Source organism: Arachis ipaensis, chromosome B4 (assembly GCF_059453495.1).
Source record: "Arachis ipaensis isolate K30076 ecotype BB chromosome B4, ASM5945349v1, whole genome shotgun sequence".
Taxonomy (NCBI): Eukaryota; Viridiplantae; Streptophyta; class Magnoliopsida; order Fabales; family Fabaceae; genus Arachis; species Arachis ipaensis.
In genome coordinates, this window is record NC_142439.1 from 34224544 (window position 1) to 34229722 (window position 5179).

General features: G+C 42.3%; 1 non-coding gene across 1 annotated transcript; it reads right to left on the minus strand.

Moving 5' to 3' along the window:
* Positions 1–692: 692 nt before the first annotated feature.
* LOC148567143 (small nucleolar RNA R71) lies at positions 693–799 on the minus strand. Its single transcript, XR_015882740.1, has one exon. It is a non-coding gene; the product is annotated as a small nucleolar RNA R71 (small nucleolar RNA).
* Between the last annotated feature and the right edge of the window lie 4380 nt (positions 800–5179).

The following is a 5179-nucleotide window of genomic DNA, read 5'->3' on the forward strand; positions in this document are numbered from 1 at the left end:
CTTCTCTTTTCTATTTATATTATTCGAACTCTTTTTGTCTCCCATCCTCCATCTTCACTTTTCTATCTTCTTTTTCTTTCTTTACATCTCACTGGAAGCTCTTAGTTCAAGTGGCATAAAAAGCTTTCTTCCTTTCTTTCTTTTCTTTTTCTTGTTTATGACTAGGAACAGGGATAAAGAACCCCAGGTTTGATCTTGATCCTGAACCTAAAAGGACTCTAAAGAAAAGCTTACAACAAGCTAGATCACAACACTCCAGAAGAAACCTTTTAGAAAACTTTGAACAAGAATTAAGAGACATGGTCGAACCTAAAGGTGATGCCAGAAAGGTTCTTGGTAACTTCATCATGCCTACCTCTGACTTTTATGGTAGAAGCATCTATGTACCTGCCATTAGAGCTAACAATTTTGAGCTTAAGTCTCAGTTAGTCTCTCTTCTTCAACAGAACTGCAAGTTCCATGGACTTCCAATGGAAGATCCACATCAGTTCTTAGCTAAGTTCTTACAGATCTGTGATACTGTAAAGACAAATGGAGTAAATCCTGAAGTCTATAAACTTATGCTCTTTCCCTTTGCTGTAAGAAACAGAGCTAAAATATGGTTAGATTCTCAACCAAAAGAGAGCTTAGACTCTTGGAAAAAGCTAGTTAATGCTTTTTTAGCTAAATTCTTTCCTCCTTAAAGGATGAGCAAGATTAGAGTGGAAGTTCAAACCTTCAGACAAAGAGAAGGTGAATCCCTCTATGAAGCTTGGAAAAGATACAAGCAATTAATCAGGAGATGTCCTCCTGATATGCTCTCAGAATGGTCTATCATAGGCGTGTTCTATGATGGTCTGTCTGAGATGTCCAAAATTTCATTGGACAGCTTTGCAGGTGGATCACTCCACTTGAAGAAAACACTTACAAAAGCAAGAGAACTCATTGAGATGGTTGCAAACAACCAATTCATGTACACTTCTAAAAGAAATGCTGTAAACTATAGGACTTCTCAAAAGAAAAGAGTTCTTGAAGTTGATACTCTGAATGCTATCTTAGCTCAGAATAAGATCTTAACCCAATAGGTCAACATGGTCTCTTAACATATGAATGGACTGCCAAGAAATATCTCCTGATGTAGATGCTTATGATCCTGATCAACCTGCCATGGAGGAGGTGAATTACGTGGGAGAACCCTATGAAAATACCAACAACCCTTTAAGGAGGAACCATCCTAATCTTTCTTGGAAGGATCAACAGAAACCTCAGCAAGGTTTCAACAACAATCAAGGTAGAAGGAACCAGAATAGGTTTAATAACAGACAACCATTCCCATCTTCTCAAGGGAATACGGAAACCTCTAAGCAGAGCCTTTCTGACTTAGTAACTCTGGTTTCCAGCCTCTCTAAGACCACTCATAGTTTTATTAATGAAACAAGGTCCTCCATTAGAAACTTGGAGATGCAAGTTGGTCAACTGAGCAAGAGGATCCCTGAGACTCCTCCTGAAACTCTTCCAAGTAACACTGAGGTGAATCCAAGAGAAGAGTGCAAGGCCATAACCATGGAGGTAGAGGCCGAATCTGAGAAGATTGGGAAGGCATTGAATGCCAGTGAAGAAGGTTTTACTGTGCGTTCAACGCCTACAATGACAACAAGCCTGGCACTAAACGCCAGTAAGGAACCCCTTACTAGGCGTTTAACGCCCATCTTGGCAGCAGAGCTGGCATTGAACGCTAGCCAGGGAGCACTGGCTGGGCGTTCAATGCCTAAACAGGCAAGCATTCTAGCACTGAACGCCAGTGAGGAACCCCTCACTGGGCATTCAACGCCCAAAAAGGCAAGTCTTTTGGAACTGAACACCAGTCCTCACTGGGCGTTGAACGCCCACACACACAGGGAAGCTGGCATTGAATGCCAGCAAGGATACCCCTGCTGGGCGTTCAACGCCCAAAACACTAGAGGGACTGGCATTTAATGCCAGTAAGGGTGGACAGTAAGGGCGTTCAATATCCAAAGAGCTATCAGAGCTGGCGTTGAACGCCAGTAAAAGAACACCCTTTCAGATCTTAAGTCCCACTCAAGAACCCTCTATCCCTGAACTCAAGGAAGCCCATGCTCATGTAAAAACCATAGAGGTTCCTTTGAATGCACTTCTGCAGTGTATGAGTTCAGATGACTACTCATCCTCTGATGAGGATGAGGACACTAGGGAAGAGCAAGTTGCTCGGTACCTATGAGCTCTTATGAAGCTGAATGCCAAGTCATTTGGTACAAAGCCTTTGAAGGAAGAACCTCCATTGCTTTCCAAAGAACTCCATCCTTTGGTTCAGCAGAGGATACCTCAGAAACTTCCAGATCTTAGACGCTTCTTGATTCCTTACACCATAGGCACCATGACCTTTGAAAAGGCTCTGTGTGACCTAGGGTCAAGCATCAACCTCATGCCATTCTCTGTAATGGAGAAGCTGGAAATTCTTGAGGTACAAGTTACAAACATCTCATTAGAGATGGCAGCCAAGACAATGAAGAAGCCATATGGCTTAGTAGGGGATGTCTTGGTAAAAGTTGAAAACCACTACATCCCTACAAACTTCATAGTCTTGGACATAGGAGAGGATGAGGATGACTCTGTCATCCTTGGAAGACCTTTCCTAGCCACTGCCAATGCTATCATTAATGTGGCTAAGGGAGAACTGACTCTACAATTAGGGGAGGATCACATCTTGTTCAAGATGCCTCATCCCAACTCTCCCTCTAATAAAAGAGAGATAACTGTCCAACACCTAGTGTTCTAACCCTCTCTTTCTATGCAGAGCTTTACAGAACCCCCAGACACCAATTCTAAGTTTGGTGTTGGGAAGCCATCAACAAGCTCTAAGCACAAAGGTACTAAAAGGAAAGTACCTAAAGGTTGGAAGGACAAGAACGTCCCAGCTGAAGAAGGCCTTTCACCTGGCATGAGAGTTGTCTTCACTAAGAAACCAATCTTACCACACATAGTGAGTCGTATCCTGTCTTTAGATCATGTGGAGCTCATTCATGAGAGGACAGGAAGAAAGTTCACTGTAAGGGAAAAAAAATCTAAGCCCATACTCACCTCCTTAAGGAGCTAACCATCAAGCTAATGATGTTAAAGAAGTGCTTGTTGGGAGGTAACCCAACCTTAATTAATTATTTATTTTCTTTTATTTTGTTTTTCTTTCAGTTATTTTCTAAGGTTCATAATCATATACAGCATTCAGAACAGAGATAGAATTGTTTAGCAGTAAAAATAGAAAACTCTGGATGGAGTGTTATTAAAAGTTGAACGCCAGCCAGGGAGCTCTGGCTGGGCGTCCAATGCCCTTAATGGGCAGCATTGCTGGCGTTGAATGCCAGCCAGGGAGCAGACCCTGGGCGTTCAAAAGCCAGTGCAGAGAGCAGGGAATCTGGAGTTCCCTAGCCTCTCAGGACTAGTTGGTCCCACATCATCTTCACCTACACCACTTACTTTCACACTTCTCCACACACATCTCCCTATAAACCCTAGCCCAATCACATCCATTCCATTTCCCCAAACCATCATAACTACCACTGGTGCACGAAATTGTGATCCCCGGCAACGGCGTCAAAAACTTGGTGCACGAAGTTGTGATCATCAATGGCGCCATCAACATGGTACGCTCAATTGTAATCTCAACTTTTTATCACAACTTCGATACAACTAACCAGCAAGTGCACTGGGTCGTCCAAGTAATAAACCTTACGTGAGTAAGGGTCGATCCCACGGAGATTGTTGGTATGAAGCAAGCTATGGTCACCTTGTAAATCTCAGTCAGGCGGATATAAAATAGTTATGGAGTTTTCGAAATTATATAATAAAATAAGGATAGAAATACTTATGTAAATCATTGGTGAGAATTTCAGATAAGCACATAGAGATGCTTTCGTTCCTCTGAACCTCTGCTTTCCTGCTGTCTTCATCCAATCAATCCTACTCCTTTCCATGGATGGCTTTATGTAAGGGCATCACCGTTGTCAATGGCTACATCCCATCCTCTTGTGAAAATGGTCCAAATGCTCTGTCACAGCACGGCTAATCATCTGAGGTTCTCGATCATGCTGGAATAGGATTCACCCTCCTTTTGCGTCTGTCACTACGCCCAGCACTCGCGAGTTTGAAGCTCGTCACAGTCATTCAATCCCTGAATCCTACTCGGAATACCACAGACAAGGTTTAGACTTTCCGGATTCTCATGCATGCCGCCATCAATCTAGCTTACACCACGAAGATTCTGATTAAGAGATCTAAGAGATACTCATTCAATCTAAGGTAGAACGGAAGTGGTTGTAGGGAACGCGTTCATAAGGAATGATGATGATTGTCACGTTCATCACATTCAGGTTGAAGTGCGAATGAATATCTTAGAAGCGGAACAAGTTGAATTGAATAGAAAAACAGTAGTACTTTGCATTAATCTTTGAGGAACAGCAAAGCTCCACACCTTAATCTATGGAGTGTAGAAATTCTACCGTTGAAAATACATAAGTGATAACGGAGTTCATTGGTCTCGGCCCCAGAGGGGAACCGGAGTAACCAAGACTGCGAATACAATGATAAAAAGTTCTATTTATACTAAACTAGTCACTAGAGTTTACAGAAGTAAGTAATTGATGCATAAATCCACTTCCGGGGCCCACTTGGTGTGTGCTTGGGCTGAGCTTGAATGTTACACGTGCAGAGGCTCTTTCTGGAGTTAAACGCCAGGTTGTAACGTATTTCTGGCGTTTAACTCCAGACAGCAGCGTAGAACTGGCGTTCAACGCCCTTTTACGTCGTCTAAACTCGGCCAAAGTATGGACTATTATACATTTCTGGAAAGCCCTGGATGTCTACTTTCCAACGCAATTAAAAGCGCGCCATTTTGAGTTTTGTAACTCCAGAAAATACACTTTGAGTGCAGGGAGGTCAGAATCCAACAGCATCAGCAGTCCTTCTTCTACCTTTGAATCTGATTTTTGCTCAAGTCCCTCAATTTCAGCCAGAAAATACCTGAAATCACAGAAAAACACACAAACTCATAGTAAAGTCCAGAAATGTGAATTTAACATAAAAACTAATGAAAACATCCCTAAAAGTAACTAGATTCTACTAAAAACATACTAAAAACAGTGCCAAAAAGCGTATAAATTATCCGCTCATCAACCACCTACTCCCA